The sequence below is a fragment of the Poecile atricapillus genome, chromosome 1 (genome assembly GCF_030490865.1).
Source record: "Poecile atricapillus isolate bPoeAtr1 chromosome 1, bPoeAtr1.hap1, whole genome shotgun sequence".
NCBI classification, from domain to species: domain Eukaryota; kingdom Metazoa; phylum Chordata; class Aves; order Passeriformes; family Paridae; genus Poecile; species Poecile atricapillus.
Genome location: NC_081249.1, coordinates 134306295 through 134323721, shown reverse-complemented (window position 1 = coordinate 134323721; position 17427 = coordinate 134306295). Strand labels below are relative to the sequence as shown.

The window sequence follows — 17427 nt, the reverse complement described above, 5'->3', positions numbered from 1 at the left end:
CCTTTCTGACTGCTCCTGCTATGAAGACCTGTAGCTGAGGTGTTCTTTGGTCTGAGTGAGGCTGAAGCAGGTGTCTGGTTTGGGGGCAGCAGCAGAAGAGCAGCAAAAAGCCTTCTTGATTAGCCACTCAACATATCTAGTGCAACTTCTCAGGATGTCCAGACCATAAGGACAGTGAGTACATTTGGATGACTCACTGAGGTGGGACAGGGTGGAGAGGCTAATCCCTGTCTGCTCCTAAACAGTACAAAAAGGAAGATCCAAAACAAGCAAATCATCACCAACCTCCAAGGAGTCAAGGAGACGTGCTGGTGGATAGCTGGTGTCTCTCCTCTGTGTCCTCGCAAGGGATCCTGGACTGGGCACTTGGAACACACATCTTGATGCCTGCTGATGGCCTGGCTGCTTGGACACGGTGAGTATACAAGTGTGGGGAAATAATTTTTACTTTAAAATGCAATCATTTCCCCCTCCTTCAAGATCCTGCAGTGAACTTTGCTGCACTGTTGCAACACTATTTCCTACATTTGTTCAAAGAGGAAAAGATAGTTCAGGACCCTGCTTTAACCCTAACATGAGTCAGTCCAGTGTGCAACCTCGGTCACATCCAGTGATGAATCCAGACCAGCACTCAGGGAGCTTGAAAGAAGGGAGTAGTTCAGGAGGGAGCTGAGAAGAGAGGATCTGATAGGAGGAGGATAAAGCTGCTCCCAGCCCTTGATGTGCCTGCAAGGAGGTGCAAAGGTGAGAGATGCTTAAAATCCAGCAGTCAGCTCTCTGTCTCAGTGATGGCTTGAGAAAACTGCGATGCTAGGGGTGGTCTCTGCTACAGCAAAGAGCGTGTCTGGAGCCTGCTGAGGAGGAAAGGCAGCTTGCATGTAGATTTGTGTTGTTGTTGTATAGTTGAATGAAAGCATAAATCAGCACTCCCCTCACCCCATCTCCCCTCCTCTTTCCGTGTCCCTTAACACATAAAAATAAGGATCCTTTATGTGAATAAAAGTAGAAGGCGCCTCCCCTAAGCATGTTTTAAAAGAGCCAAAAATAGTCCCGAAGTCTCAACCAAAAGCGAACATAGCCAGAATTTCTGTGGAAAATGTCTGTAGCTGGAGTGTGGGGGGGAGGAATTCACATTCAAGCAGGGGCAGTGTGTGCAGCTGGGCATTTCTCCATGCCCCAGCCCGGCTGCCTGCCCTAGCCCCAGCCTGCCGCGGCGGGGGCTGCCCCAGCGCGGAGCCGGGACGGGCTCTGGCCGGGCGGGCACCCCGGGAGGCGGCAGAGCCTCCGCTGCGGGCTTCCCTCTCCTGCGTCTGACAGCTCTTGGCAGCTCTGGCGCAACGTGTTGTTAACAGCAGTCCTAATTAATGGGGAACATGTGTGTCTTGCAGAATCTCTCTCTTTTTTTTTTTTTTTTTTCTTCTTGTTCTGTTTGGTGGAAATACCGTAAAACTGTTTATATCCACTATAAAAGGGGCGGGGGAGGGGTTTACTATCTTCCTATCCCAAAGGTTTCCTTTACCTCAGATCAACCCATTTTGGGAACAGGCACTTCTCTAATCCCTGGGTGCCTTTTCCTAAATGCTTTCACACATCTGCACCACTCTGTCCTGCATTCCTGCCATACCATCATCTTGTCCTAATGAAAAATAGCAGACTTCAACCCTGCCAAGTCCCTCTTATTATTTTTTTTTTAAGACAAAATCCTGTTTATCAAAAAGAATTTCAGAAGTTTGTTGATTTTTTCCATTCATTAACTTAAATTTTTTGAAAAAAAAGAAAAAATTAAGAAACTTTTGCTTTCCCAACTGTTTTCCCTTCTTGAGTAATAAGAAAACAAATGTTTATATACCATCTGCCACCAGCATGTTCCACAGATGATCTGGCAGATTCATGTCTTCAGTTCACCCTTAGCTCAAAAATAAGGGTCCCATGTCATAGGTGACTTGCTCTGCAGCACAAAGTGTGTTTTGGCTGGCTTAGGAATAAACACAGGAAGAGCAAAGCAAAGCAAAGCATAGATCTGTCCTCAGCTGGTGCTGAACACCGAGAGGACAAGTGAGCCCAGTGCAATGCAGAATTTCTCTAATGCCCTGTGAGTGTTGTAGGGCTCAGGGGATAGAGGTACAGTGTGGTGGGGCTGTGCTGGGATTGTGTACTCTGAGTGAGTTGGACCTTGGCAGCCCTCTGTGGGAAACTCACACAGACCCACCCAGTTTATTGCAGCCAGGCCTGGAGCAAGGACCACTTCCAGACCTCCCCAGGGTAGAGGGTGATGCTACATGACACCCCTGTAAAGCTGTGTGTGGCCTTTCCTCGATGCTCAAGCTATAGGGACACCTGTAGGAATCCTTTCACAGGAGGTGAGTAAAACCTAAGACATGGGAAGAGAGCCCTAATGAATCCGATCTTCTTAAGGGAGGCAGATATTCCTACTCCCATTTTATAAATGTTGAAGAAGAAGGAGAAGTGGACAAAAAAAAAATGCCAGCTGGAAGTTGGTGGAGAAATCTATAGTGTACACCCATATTTTGAGTTTTCCTGCTGCCAGGATGAACAGAAGTGGATGATAACCTTCTGGATTTCCCCAAGATCTGGAGAGGCTTTCGCATCTCTAGTACTGGAACATCATCCTTGGGTGCGTATTCCTGCAGCTGGATAGATGAGGTGGGCTGCAAGCTCAAGAAACAGCACAAGGGCTGTGGAGTTGTCCTTTGGACTTCAGGTTGTGTGCATGCACTGGTAACTTGGAAAAAACCTGTCATATCCTGACGAGTCTGGAAGGAAATACTATCCTAGACTGTAACCAGGTTCCTGAATATGTTTGCTGAAGGTCCTGGGAGACTGGATATCAACAAAGAACAGCTGTCCAGTCTCTTCTGGAGAAGGACATTTCTGAACAGAGATGTGCGGAATACCTGTTTTGAAAAGAGTGGTTTCATCCAGTTCCTCCTTGAACTTTGATTGCTGTGGTAAGCTTTTGGAGACGTATAGAGTACATAGGAGGGGAGCAGAATGATGAATAGCAATCACTATGCAATTTTGGCTTAGGGCAAAGTTAAATCTTATATTTTCCAGAAGAATGTTATTTCTGGTGGTTTTGTTGTTTTGCGTTAAAGAACAAGTTCTGAAATTCCATAGATAACACTTTTTCCTAAATTTGCCCCAAAAGGGGGAAAAAAGAGAAGGCCGTTCATAAAACCTTGCCCTTTGTTTCCTGTGGAAGACAGCAGAAAATTTGAGACCGAAGCATCAAATGTTTCACTTCTCATCAAACCCATGGAAATGTCATTTTTTCCAGGTTTACCAGAGCCACAAATATGTTCACATAAGCTGATACTACCAGTACAGCTAATGGGCAGGTCCACAGCCAGCATTAGTTGGCACTGCCCTGGGGTATACTTGTTACCTTAGCAGCTTGCCAGCCAGGGTGTCATTTTCCAGATGGTTTGCATGGAACTATGACAATTTGTGTCCACTGAGGACCTGGCCAGCTTGAGTGACACCCACCCAGGAGGACTTGTTTCTGCAGAGCTTTACTCTTACCTTCTAAACCAACTTGCCTGAAGTGACTCACCTTTTTGTCAGGTCCTCAGCTGACCTGATGTTTCCTCCATGAAATTATGTATTTATATACTGGCATTTCCTCCATGGCAATGCATTGTGTGACTTTGTGACATATCTGGCAAACCTCCACCTGGAGGTTCCAGCCTTGGTGAAAATCCCATGAAGGAACATGGTTCCAGCAGCTCTTTGTTTTGCAGGACGAACAGGAAAAAAAAAAAAGAAAAAAAAAAGAAAAAAAAAAAAAAGAAAAGCAAGCAAGTGGATGAAAACTAGTAGAATCCTAAAATGAAAGAAGAGATGGGGTCAGTGCTGAATAACTATAACAGACCTCGCCTGAGGTTACTGATCTGTGACAACCTTGAAATCTTATAGATACTCTGTTTTGTCCCCACAGTCTGCCAAGACCTTGCTGACACATTCAGCATAAGAAAAAGAACCAGCATATGCTGGTTTCTGGATAATCCTCCTCTAATGTATTTGGTGCTTTAGCATGCAGAAAGAGAAGGCTCCATCTTTTGGTCTTTTATGAGAAGCTGGTTAGTCCTTCTTATCCCCTTTTGGTCCACAGACTGAACCTATCCAGTTCCTGTTTTTTGTATCTTCAGACAAGGAGAACTTGTGATGCCTTCAGGGCTCATCTCAATACACATATACGGGTAGTCTGTAACAGCTTTCAAAGGAATACCCTTACCAGCATGACCTATTTTTCTCTGGACACTGGTGTCTAAGGAAATAGTGTTGCCAACTTCAGGTATCACAAACTGCATTTGCTTTTAGAAGAACAAGGCAGGAAGAGTTGCTGTAAAGTTGGGAATTAAAAGGTAAGAAGTACTGCTGGTGGGCTGAGAAAGCCACACACAGTATGTTAATCCATAGAAATGTCCACAGCCAAGCCTAAGTTCATCTCAAAGAGGGTAAAAATCCAAAATGAGTAGATCTAGGGAGGTATATTCAGAGAGGAGAACAACCCTCAACAAAACCATGTTGGGTTTTCCCACAGTTGAGAGTGTCAAACCATGTGTGTGCAGAGTTGGCTTCTCATCACCATCCCACCCAAGCCTGCCTGTCTCCCCTGGTGCTTCCCTCCTCCATCAAGGTACCTCTGCTGTGGCTGAGGAGAAGCTGGGTAGGGTGAGGGAGCTGCTCACTGTTTACAGTGACCATGCACACCAGGGGTTGTGCTGTAGCATTTTCCCACCAAGTCTGGCTTGTTTCAGCTGTGCTTGTAGCCATACTGGCTTTTTCTTGGTTTTTTGCTGGACACTGACTTTGAACTCCACATTATTTTCCTTGTTCTAATTCTCTTGACAAACGACAGTTCAATCTAGGCCTCCCCATATCCCCTCTCTGTTTCTCTTTCTCTTGGATCTTAGCCACTATTGGGGTTTTAACCAGGGTCTTTGACAGACATCTTCAAAGCAACCTGTTTCCATATTCAGCTTGAGATCAGTTATAAATTATTCTGTGGCCAGCCTCTTTTTTATGCAATCTCTGGTTTAGAGCACATTGCTTATATGTTTCTTCTTTGTGGGTAGAGAAAAAGGCATTCCTCTGATTTCTGGCCTGTGGTATCAGAGCTAGATTTCTCCCTGCCAAGCACCTCAGGACTAGCAGCTGTCAGACAACTTATGTCAGATATAAGGTTGCCAGTCTGACTTGTCCCACAGTGATCCTATAGCTTTCTAGGTACAGCTTGGAGTACTATGAAAACTTTCCATATTTTTAGTATTTCAGCCTTGGTAAAACATCCAACTACTTTGTGCAGCCACCAGCTATAGCTTTTTTTTTTTTTTTCCTCCTTATTGTGGTGTTCAGCAATCAGCTAGCACTTTCATGATCTTTGGATAAACCTGTCTCAGCTACATCTACTCAAAAAAAAAAGCAACAGACCTTGCAAGGGCAGCTCCCTCTTTGAAAAGAGAGGTGCAGGGCCCCTTTGAGAACCTGGTACATCCCATCTGGTCCTGTTTAGGGTGGTGAGGAGGGGTGGCACTTGGCATTAATAAAGGGTGAAAGAAGCACTCAGCAGGGCTTTTGGATGCCTGTGTGAAGGAAGGTGTTAGATAGAAATGGGGTAAAGGAAGAAAGCAAAGGAAGGTCTTTGCTGGGAAAAGAATGAGGAGTGGTGCTGTGTCAGAGGTGTTTCTCTGAAAGCTTCCACAAATCAGTGCTGAAGAAGGCTACAGTCAGGAGAAATATTAGTGTACTGTCTTCCTAAATTCATATAGGCAGATGAGGAAAGGTAGGGAGGAGATCTCCATAAGATGCCTATCTGTTTACCATGAGAGAAAATATACAGGGAGACTGGATGTTATAAAGAATTAAAAATAAGGAGGGGCTCTTCCATTATGTCTTTTATGCAAGTTCTTTATGCAGCCTGCAGGCTGAGCCGCTGAAGGCAATCTCTAGGCAAAGTACTTCAGAAATTGTTGTAGGGGAGAGCTGAAGTGACTGATGGCACAAGAGATGGCAGACGAATTTGGGAGATAACAGGAATATGAGAAAAGTCAGATGTGTATCTTAGTGCACACCAGCTGGGAGTTAAGTAACAGAGGACGCTGAAGTGCAGTGTTGCTGGATGAGGGCTTCTCTGCAGCCCAGGGGAAAATCAAACTCTCGGATTTCCTGTGCTTAGAGGGAAACTCGGGACAGATGGGCAGAAGGGGTGAGAATTGCAGCAATTCCAGCTGTTTTGAAAGACAGGTGACCTAGGAGAATTTGAGAGAAGGCATATTTCCGAACCTCTAAAAACCTATGTGGTTGCTGATTTTCCTTCATAGGTCTGATTCAAACCTGCTTGAATTGCATTAGCTCTTGCTATTTGGAGTCTGTAGCTTGACTTAAAAAAAAAAAAAAAAAAAAAAAAAGGGAGAAAAACAAACCCTGAGGAGAAGAGGAACAGACCCAAATCCACAACACATCAAGTGGCTGTGTAATACCACATTGCAAATGGGTTCACCATGGGCTTGCAGATGACTTAATAGTATATAACGGCCCACAATGCTCCAGTGACTCATTGCATTTGCTATATCTGTTCAAACTCACCATACTGAGTAAGAGAGATCTGCCTTCAAAAAAACCTCTAATAAGTTCTGTTGCTTTGAAAGGTTCCTGGTGCTTTCGAGAGAATCGTGGCATATCTCATGCTCCGAGAACACCTCAACCCACTCTGTGGGGCTCTGGTAGGACATGCAGGCAGTTCAGCCTCCTTCAAGCCAGATTAAAATACACATTAAGCCAAAAGGGACTTGAGAGAGTTCCCTGCAATCTTCCCGAGGTGAGTGAAATAGCTGATTTGGGATGGGGACATAGCTGAGGTGTATTTCTCATCTCCTCCTGCCAGCCAAGGTATGGGAGAGCTGCATTTGTTGATTCTGGGCGCTGGGCAAGGAGCTGTCAAGCAGTCCCATGCCAAAGATGCCCCCATGCCTTGCAGATGTGAGCCATCCCCAGCATCCAGCCTGTTCCCCTGCAGGGCTTCCCACTGCATTGCTTGTGCTTGATTACCTTGGACTTTAGTGGGGTTGTATTGGCACAGCCTAGTGCAAACTAAGGTCCTACATTCCCTACCTTCCTCTCTGCCTGATAAATCCACTTACCCTTGTTTATTGAATGTATAGCAGGAACTTAGTGCTGTCAATAAAATAATTGCACTGGTAGCATTAGTGGAAAGAGCACAAATCATGTCAGTCCCACTGTGCATGGTGCCACAGACACATGCACAAGAGGTAGGATGCCCTGATCTGTAAGATCTTGGCTGTGGAAACAAACTTCCTAAAATCATTTTTAAATGGAATGTTTTATTTTTACAATTCAGCACAGACTTCCTTCTGCCAGCTTGCTTTTTTTCCCAGTGAACCCTTTTTTGCTGCTTAGCTGAATTAATTATCACAGCTTACCACATGTTCTTAGTTTTTAATAATTACCAAAATTGGCAATTTCCCTCTGATGTCAGTATGGGTTTTGCCTGTGGAAGGACTAAATGAGACCCTCAGTATTACAGTCCTCCATAGGTTTTAGGAGAGGGGGCTTTTTATGTTGCTTCAGTGAGGGTGTGTGAGAGGGTTTGATAGAAAACTTTGTAGCTCAGCTCTCTTCAGTTACTTTTTCCATGAAAGGTAACAGATGGTCATTGTGACGTGAACGTTATTCCAATATCCACAGAGGAGGAAAAAGGACCAGCGTGATCCAAACTTACAGGTTAGTTTATTTTAAGTTATTTTTTGACGTCAATAGGCAGTGATATATATAGCAAAATATTTTTCCTCCTTACTGCAGGGCCTTTAAAAGGATATCTTTGTTGTGTTAGTTGCCATAGCAGTGACAAATGTGGATATATATCTAGATGCACATGTATACATTCAAGGAGGGATTCCCCAACCCTGGGGCTGATTGTGTTGGCTTCTGTGCTTGTATTTCCTCTTCCTTCCGCTGTTGAGGTGCTCCAAGGCACTAAGACAGCTTGTGAAACGTCCCCAAGTTGGAAGATGAGTAATTTCAGCCAACCATCTTGAAGCGTGGGCCTTATCATGTTTTGCAGGGCTCTGTTATTTAGCGCTTATCTCTAAAAACAGGTAGCAAAGGCAGGGTAGAGCTCCTCTGGTGCCAGGTGATTGGTGTGTGAAGGAGATGACAGAGATTTGCAATGTGATGGGGCTCCATAAATAAATTAGGAGGCTATTAGTAGTAAATGCGCTGTTTACTATTTAGATGGGTTCACATGTGCCCAGATTGTGCTGAAAGGCCTTTGACGTATTTAGCTCATCCTCACCTTGGAATAGATTTTTATCTCTGTGCTCATGTTTCAAAACTGTTCCTCCCTTTCAGCAACCTACTAACATACTCCAGAGATTCCCTCAGTGGTGTCTGTCACTGTTCTTCTCTGCATTTTCCCTGCCCTGAGCTCTGCATCCTGTAAACAGCAGGACTGTGATCCAGACCTGGAATAGTCCCTGAGTGCAGCCCTTAGAAAGTGAAACACATGCGGAAAGTTCCTTGGTCTCCTTCTGACCAAATTCAATTGTCACATAACTTGAGGGCCCCCTGTTTTGGTGAAAGGAGAGGATTAATACACACCACCATCCCAGAGAGCGGAAACAGGGGAATCTGAAAACCTAACCAGCCCACTTTTTGGTTTTAAACTCTTGCTTCCTAAAGGTTCTATTTCCCCAGCAATTTTCATACTGGGCCTTTTTCACATTACCTATCCAAACCTACTCTTCTGAATGCCCACAGCCTGCCAAAAATCAGCTTTTCCCTTTTTGCCTGTTTTTGTTGTTACCAACAAGTAAGATGCTGGAATGAGAACTTGGCTGGCCATTGTGTTGATGACAAATGAAAGAGAAGCAAACACAGCTTGCTTGTCTGCAGCTTCAGTGGTTCAGCAGGGCTGGCAGTAGTAAAGACATGTTATTTGTTGATAAAACACCCAGCACCAAACTCTGAGGAGCTGAGACAGTATCTCAGAGCAATCGTCTGCCTGTCCTGCCTGCACCTTTGGAAATCCCAGCTTCTTGTGCTGGCTCAGCCTGGAGAAGTCATAATGGGGCACGGTTCCTGCTGGGTCAGGTCAGGAGGGGCGCTCCATGAGGGGCTGTGAGCCCCTGACAGGTAGCACAGGGCAAATCACAACGTGCCACTTGCAGCTGTGATGTGCATGTGTATGCACATTGTCAGTGTAACTTGTGTGTCCTCATCCATCTTTACACATACATAAACATAGACACACATGTATGTGTGTGTGTCACGTATATGCGTGGAAACACCATGCAAGGAGAGAAGGCACCAAGTGCCCTGGTGTGCAGAGCAGCTGAGTTTTAATCGTCCCTTCAACAGTTCTCTGCACGGTGATCTCACTAATACTGTTTAACCTCCTCCCCTTTGTGTCACTTCCCCGTTGAAGCCAAGAAGTCTTCATGCAGGGACTGTCCTTCCATGTGTGTATGCCCAGTGCTCAGCATGGGAGGTCTTACCCAGAGATAATTTAGCTGAAATTAGCTGAGCAAGATGAAAGCATTTGAGGATCAGCCTTCAATGAGATTTTGGAGCAGAAGCAGGACCTGTGCTCTTAGTAGTGTGGTGGCTCCTGGAGTGCAGAATCCTTAGAGCAAAACAGGGAAGAAAAAGGTCTCATACTTTGTTTGTAAAAGTCCTGCCTCTGGCACAGCAGAGGTTTAGCCCCTGTAAAGAAAAGAGATGCTAGTGTCACACCCAGACATTCTCTTGGCGCTTTGGGCTATGCTGGTCATAAAGGACCCTGCATGTAGTGCAGTACTGCTTGCAAAAAGGTGCATGCATGCCAGGCTGCAAAATAAGGATTGCCAGAAAGCTCAACAGCCCTCTGAGGTCAGGGATAAACCTCGCCTTACTCAAGCAGTCATGACAAATGCATGTTGGGGAAGAGGTGCACCTCGGGGCAAACCCTCATATTGTGCTTCAAGAGCATACCTTTGCATTGTCACTGCTAAACAATGACTCTCTGGGCCATAGTCCCTTTGGGGCTGGATGTTGGGGTGCTTCTGGTGGGTGATGGGGGCAGATTGTCCTTCACAGTGCATGGATGTTCCAGGAAGGGATGGTAGAAGCTGACATGGTGTCTAACAGCACTGTGGGAAGGGGTGCTGGAATGCAGCATGTATCAAATTCTCATAATGATGGTGGTAGCTAGAGCAGCAGGAGACAGACTTGGACCATAAAGCTGGCAGCCTGAATAGCCAAGAGGCACAGGATGGCAAGGAATGTGGAACCACAGAGGGGAAACGTGACTTTCCAAGGTTACACGGTGGGGTGGTGGGATAGCCAAGAAGAGTGGCCTGACTCCTAGGCCACTATCTTAGCAACATGACCACATTCCCCTCAGTCCCAGGAACCACGCTGAAACTTTGCCAAGAACCATCTTTGCTCTGCTTTGAATGGTCACAATTTTTGAGGGTTTTTGTGGGGGAAAAGGAGTTGAACAGTAAATAAACCCATTCTTTTCTACTTCTAGATGTATTAAAAGCAGTAGTGTTGGAAACCAGCAGTATTATTGGGTTTTGCTCCAATCCCTCTGGGATGAAATAAACCTTCACCTCTGTTGTGCTTCTTCTAAGGCTGCTGTCTTTGCTTTGAAGCATCCCAGTTGCTGGGTGCTTCTACAAGACATCTTTTTGGTTTTTGGTTTGCTTACTAGACTCAGTGGTGGAAAGCAGGACCAGAACAAACCTGGCTCCTCACCAGGTTAAAAAGTTGCTTTATAAGTCAAGGCCCTCCAGTATGCAGCAGTCAATAGTCCCCATCCATCCATCCATCCATCCATCCATCCATCCATCCATCCATCCATCCATCCATCCATCCATCCGATTTTACTGACTTGATAATACACAGCAATGACCTCTACCTTGAAAATAAAGCATCAGACACTCAATTACGTTTACATGAAGATGAATAGATTGGTATGGAGTTTACGGATGCTAGGGATGATGGTCCAGACTCTGAACAACAGAGCCCATTTAATTTCGAGAGTTGAATCTCCACAAAATGTTCACAATAAAGCCCCAAACTAGGTGTAATAAACCTAACACCAGCCAAGTTTGCAAACCCAAGCTGAATTGCAGGGAAGCCCAGGGCCAGGTTTCCAGTCAACTTTGAAGCCACAGTTTTAAAGAGGCTCCTGATCAGGATTTTGATCTTCTCACAGGCTGTGCTTCAAGTGATTTCCACCAGCCAGGATTTGAGCTCACTGCTGCCAAATCCCAAACCTGCTTAGGACAGAGCAGTGGCAGTGTCCAGAGGTGAGTTTTAGCCATTCCTAGCATGCAGTTCGGTGTAGGACTGGTGCCTCAGGGAAGGTGCTCTCAGTCCAGCCAGCAGCGTGGGCAGGGCTGAGTGGCAGGCAGCTTCCCCTATAGATTGTAATGGTTTCATTTTCACTGGGTTTCAGCACTTGGCATTTTGGGCTGAATTTCACGCCAAGTTTTAAAATCCATGAGGCCCACAGGCCTTGTGGACATGCAAAACCACCAATGTAATGAAAATTGGTTTAAAATTGATTTAGTTAAAAAGAAAAAGAAAAAAGAAAAAAAATAATTCAAGCCACCATGTGGAAACATTTAGAAGAGTCAGTTATGAAGTTTAACCAAATGGAAGTAAATGCCTTTGAATGTGTCCATACAAAGCACTGGCACTGGAGAAAGGAAATCTATTTACCATGAATTTTAATTAAACCAGTTGAGCTCTTTTTTTAATAAGCAGTATTGAGTAAAATTTAGCAAAATACCAATACCCCTTCTTAGCCTTCCAGGAATGCATCAGTCTCGCAGACACCTTTGTAAACTTTTTCAGACACTTAACAGAATTTTTTAGGGGGGTGGGCATTGGTATTTCAGTCCAGGTCCTTGAATATATTTACTAAAATGCCCAAGCACCACTGATTTCTAAGAGGATCTAATGTCTTTGAGGATCTTGGCTTACAGACCTCATGCTGGTTAATCTGAGGAGAAGTTTCTGCCCTTCTTGGTTTGCTGAAAAACTGTGACTGGACTGCAGGATCCTAAATGACTTAAGTCCAGTAGCAATTTATTCTATCTTTAAGGTTTTTAGGCTATGAAGGACTGTAATCAAAACACATAGAGCAGGGAGATGTGCTGTAATCCCAAGGTTTCCAGCCTCTCACAGGCTTGTGGAAATCATCTCCAGGCCTGGCATTTCATGGTCCTTGCTTGATGTCAAACCTATTTGGTCAAGGCACAAGGTTGAGTGAATATTATTTTGGGTTGTTTCTGTGCAGACTGGATAATTTCCCATTGAATAAAGAGCACTCAGCAGTCCCTGTACTAGGTTTCAACACAGCAAAGAGACAGCTTCAAATTTCCAGGTAGGTTGTCCTGACAGCAGCATGGAAGAGATTTGTGGCTGATGTTGCCAAGCTCTCACAGCAGCACCCGTGGTCTTTGTCCCACAGTTGTTTTGTTCTATGTCTTGTGGTTTCTTGTTGGGTTTTTTCCCTTGCTGGGGTTGTCCTGCAAGCCCTACCTGCAGTGCCATAAGTGCAGGATACTTCTGTTCCCTGTCTTTCCCTTCAGCATCTGCCCATGTACACAGCTCTGCACATAAACACAGCAGTCTCAGAAGGGATGTGATCAAAAGGTTTTAGAAGGGCTCTGAATGTTACGAAATGTTTTGAGGCTCGGAGCCCAAAGAGGGAACTCCATCATGAATTCCCCATGTATAACTAATTTGGGAAAAGGGATTAAAATGGGACAGAGCCTTTTGCTTTTTCTCCCCCCTCCTCGATGGCCCCTTTCAGAAAATTAGGGGGCCCCTCTCCAAGGAGAAACTGTTGAAAATTGCACACTGCTTTCCCTTCCCCTTCCTCCTGAACATAGCCAGAACAGCAATATACATTTCTGAGGTTTGGCAGCAGCATCTGAAAGCTTGGTTTTTTTGCCAGAGAGGACTGGCTGATGGGGGCCAAAGTGCATGTGGGTTGGGGGGACACTTGGGGAAGAGAAGGGAAGGCACCTGTACCCTCTCTTCCTGCCACTGCTATTACAGATCTTGTTCCCACCATTTCCAATTGGTACCTGATGATCGTGTTTATTCTCTGGATTGTATCATTGGCTGCTGGAATGAGACCCATCAGGCGAGATTTGTGCCTGAACTTCAGTTTCCTAACAAAAGCAGAGACATTGTTCTTGCGACAGACTTCTCTTGGACTGAACAAAAACATGTATGACCCATGTGCAGTCCATACAAGTGAGAAATATGTTAGCTAAGCTAGTCCAGAGCTAGTGATGATCTTGTTTTATGTTAAGATTTCCTCTGCTGTAACATCACTGCCTTCCTTCTCCCAGCCCCATCTCATGCTGCCTGATGCAGCACCAGCCCCAGCAGCTTGCTGAGAGCCCCCTTGGTCTGCTTCAGTTCTGTTTGCTGTGATGTCTAGACTGGTATCTAGTGCTGCAGGACACACACATGTTTTTAGCTCTGTGCTGAAGTCTAATGATGTCATCTCTTATGGCTCAGAGGAATACATTTCCATTTCATTTCAGAATTTTTATGGAAAGATTTGAAAAGTTTGGAAGGAGGGTGTGTGGAAATGTTGATGCCCAATGAATATGAAACTCAAAGTTTTTTTTATGGCTCACAAGCTCAAAAGCCCTTCTTGAACTTCCTCCTCTGCACCTTTCCTTTCTTTAAAAGGAAAAAGGAGAGGAAAAGCAGAAGAGGACAATAAAATAGTTTCTCTCCCCTTCTGAATAGTACTTTTGAAATATCATAAATGAAACTTTCTCTGAGCATTTTATTAACATTAAAAAAAGAGGAGGCGTTATTTAGTTAGAAAGAAGCCTTTATTTGACAAAAATCCAGACTATTTCCAATTATTAATATTCATTTATGGATACAAACCTGTCTTTTGTTATGCATGTTTGGAGTGGAGGTTCTAGGCCATGCCCAAAGCCCATGCAGCAGCAATGTGAGTTTACAAATGTTTCCTTATTGTCTGTCATGGTAATTACGATAATAAATATGTATATTTAGCTTGTCACCTTCCTCAGCTTGGGATGGGAGGAGGTATTCATGCTCCAGTGATCTGTTGTCCTGTGGTTAAACTCTACTAAACTTCCTCTGCCAGTCCACAGCAGAAGGGTAGATGGAGCTATTTCTGCTGCCCCCAAAGTTCAAGCCCCCATCAGAGGAGCTGCAGCCATCAGCGTGGGAGAGGAGAGGGGGGCTGCTGTTATTCATGTTTTTACATGGCTGGGTTCCACTCTGGCAGACGGGAGAGACTGAAGTCTGAAAGCCGTGGGCTGATAAGTGGTTTTTGAGAGATAAGATATGAAAGACTCTGTAATTCTGGAAGAGAGTGTTGAGTAGTTTATATGTGTAAGTCCAGATGTTCAGTAGAAGGAGCTGTTCCAGCCCTTCAGCTGAGAATGTCTGCATGCACGTGTATGGTCTGATATGCTCACGGCAATGGCCAAAAACTGTGGTCCCCAGGAGCAGCAAATGGAGCACTGAGTTCTGTGTGGAATTTGAGGAAAACACAGGGTTAATGCTCAGGTAGTGTCCCATTTCCATTTTGCTTTGACGGAAGCATTCCACTGAGAAGATGAAGATGTTTTCTGATCACAGGAGCTGCACACCTCTTGGTGTCAGGGCTGGTCACATGGGATACTAATTTACTACTGGCCCATTAAATGCTACCCACATGTTGCTGGTGTGAATGCCTAAGTCTTCCAGAACAGAGAGGCTCAGTTATAGACTCCCTGGTTTCTCCCCTGAGTTATGAGCAAGATGTAAAGTAGCTCTCCACTCACATCTGATGGAGCTAAGGTGACAGTGGCCACTGCAAGGCAGGAAGAGGTTTTGTCCCTGCCTCTAGTGTCAGGATTTGGAGCACAGTTTTGGTATTTCGGTATATAACCTGCTTACCAGCAAAGCTGTGTGAGTATACCTCTTCCAGAAAGTGCTTTTCTTGCAGAGGGAAGGCTTGTGTCCAGAACAGCTGGACCACTTAACTGCTCTTGAATGTGAATCATAGCTGAAGGAGGGCAGCATTTAACTAGAAGCGTATCTTATCAGCAGCCCATGTCTCAAACATGCAGTCACAGGGTAAAGGCTGTTTGAGTCAGAGAGAGATTCAGGGCCAGGTTCCCAGGATGTGTCAATTGGGGATAGCTTCCCTAAAATGGATATAGCTGCATTGATTTAAATAGGGTGGGAATTTAAGCCTGAATATTCTGCAAGTACATGAACTGTCATTGGCCACAATTTTTCCAAGGAGGCACATCGTTTTTTATCATGAGGAAGATCATTGCAGACAGGGAAACGGATAAGCAGTTGGATTTTCCTTTGGGCAGTGATTTTTGGAATAGTTGCATTTGTTCGTCTAACATGGGCTTGCTTAGTTGGTGTTTGAATAGAAACAGAAAACATCCGTACTTAATGAAGCCTCTTCAGAACCAAACTCCTATAATTTATCTATTTGTCTCTAAGAGGAAATTTTATGTGGGGCCCTTGGACATTTTAATTGGTAAGCATCACCAGGTTTTTCATGTGTGCTCAAGGGCAGGTTATCATTCACCCAGATCTAAGATCCAAGATCACCAAGATCTAAGTGAGGTGGTGGGGATCCCTCTCTTCTCTGCAGGGTTGGATATCTCCTGAGGAGGCCTTTCCAAGTTTTGCCTGCCGCTTGCATGCACAACCTGCTGACTCTGCTGTCCCCACTGGTGGGATGGTGACCCTGACTGGTGTGTGGTGGACACTGGGGGACTATGGCCTCTCGAGCAGGCACTGTTGTGTTGGACGCTCACATGTCATGTACTGGCTACTCTTTGCCCTGCTGAGAGCCAAGCAAAGCATGGTAGGCTCGTGTGGGAAAGAGATGTGTCTGCAGGGGCTGAGGCAGGAATGGTTAAAATGGGGAGGGGAAAGACCCTTGGCCTGAGAATGACCTGGTTATTGGCAGCATGAGCAGCTCTGTCCCTGTACAGCTGTACTCTACCTACCTCCTAAAATCCTCCGTGCCTGCCACAGGCCTTCAGGCACCACCAGCTGCTCCTAAGCTGCAGCCACAGAGAAGCATGACCACAGCACTCTTCTGTTCCACATTACAGCCCCGGATCCACCTCTACTGCCATTAGCGTGCATTCCTCACTCTGATTCACAGTGGCATCTCTCTCTGCTTCTTATTCATTACCCAAACATCTTGGCGAGCAGCAGCCTGTTAGTGGCTTTGGTCCCTTGGCACAGGCGTTGGAATCTCATGGTAAACCCAGAGACACTTTATGGAGGTGTAATATCTTGGTTTTGGTTCCCATTGCATTTTTGTAGCACAGAGGCCAAAAACACATCAAAGAAGCGAGTTTGGCAGCGAGCACCAACCCTAAATTCATTACACTCCAATTAGGCTGTTAAGAAGAGATAAAAGAAGCAGCAAAAATGAATGTCCTCCTCAATTTCTGTTTTCTGAGGTTACTTCTCTCTTTTGTGGTCTGGGTCCCTGGGTATCTTAGTCCACCAGCACCAGTGGTGGTGTGTGCTTAGGGACAGCTGAGGCATCCTTCTCATTAAAAGCCATGATTGGATCAAAGTGCTTTAGGCAGTCCCCAAGGAAGAGCGAAAGGTTTTTCTTTTTGTGCCTCCCTTTGGGATGAACAACTTTTTCACTGTTTCTCCTCATTGTCCTGGTCCCCTTCTTCTTCTGCAGTTTGTGATGGATGTGGATTCCTTGCTGCAAAGGGTGAAGACCAAGACTTTGGGCAGCTGAGGCAATGGGCATTGTCTCTTGCAGAATCCTTTGCTTGGATGGAGCGTCTACAGCTGCCCCTTGGCCAGGGTCATTCCTCTGAGAACAGGAACAAAGCAACAGTTACTAAGATATGGATATCAAGAAAGAAAATCAGTGGCTTGGTTGCAGCTTGGGGATTTGGGTGATGAAATATTGCATTCCAGTAACCCCTCTCCATGGTTTATTAAATTGGCAGATCTCTTCAAATTGTGTACCACTGCTTCCCATGCCACCAAATACAAGAACAACCAGGGCTTGAGTGGCAACAGCATCCATGGAAAAGGCTGCCCTTGCTGTTAGCTCCTGGCAGAAGTAATTGCAAATAAAGTAATATTTTTTGTATTCACCAATATTTTATTTATTATCTAGATGCCTAAATAATAGTAAGGTCTTCTAGAGAGAATAAAAAAAAAGTTTTACAAACAAAATTGCATCTTTTAACAAACATTGAGTTTTGCTGTTGAAAGTCGTGGCAGTTTCCCCTCACATCCTGAAATGTGAAAACTCCCTATAGTCAGACAGAAAAATGGGGATTTCCAAAAACATTCAGGAGTGACTTGTTCAGTTCAGAAAACCTGATAAAACCT

The 17427-nt window shown here is 45.0% G+C and overlaps 1 long non-coding RNA gene across 1 annotated transcript; it reads left to right on the top strand.

Annotated features, from left to right (window-relative positions):
- The first annotated feature begins 659 nt into the window (after positions 1–659).
- On the top strand, positions 660–11506 carry LOC131592308 (uncharacterized). Its single transcript, XR_009280587.1, has 3 exons — positions 660–744; positions 7683–7764; positions 11243–11506. It is a non-coding gene; the product is annotated as an uncharacterized LOC131592308 (long non-coding RNA).
- The last annotated feature ends 5921 nt before the right edge of the window (positions 11507–17427 follow it).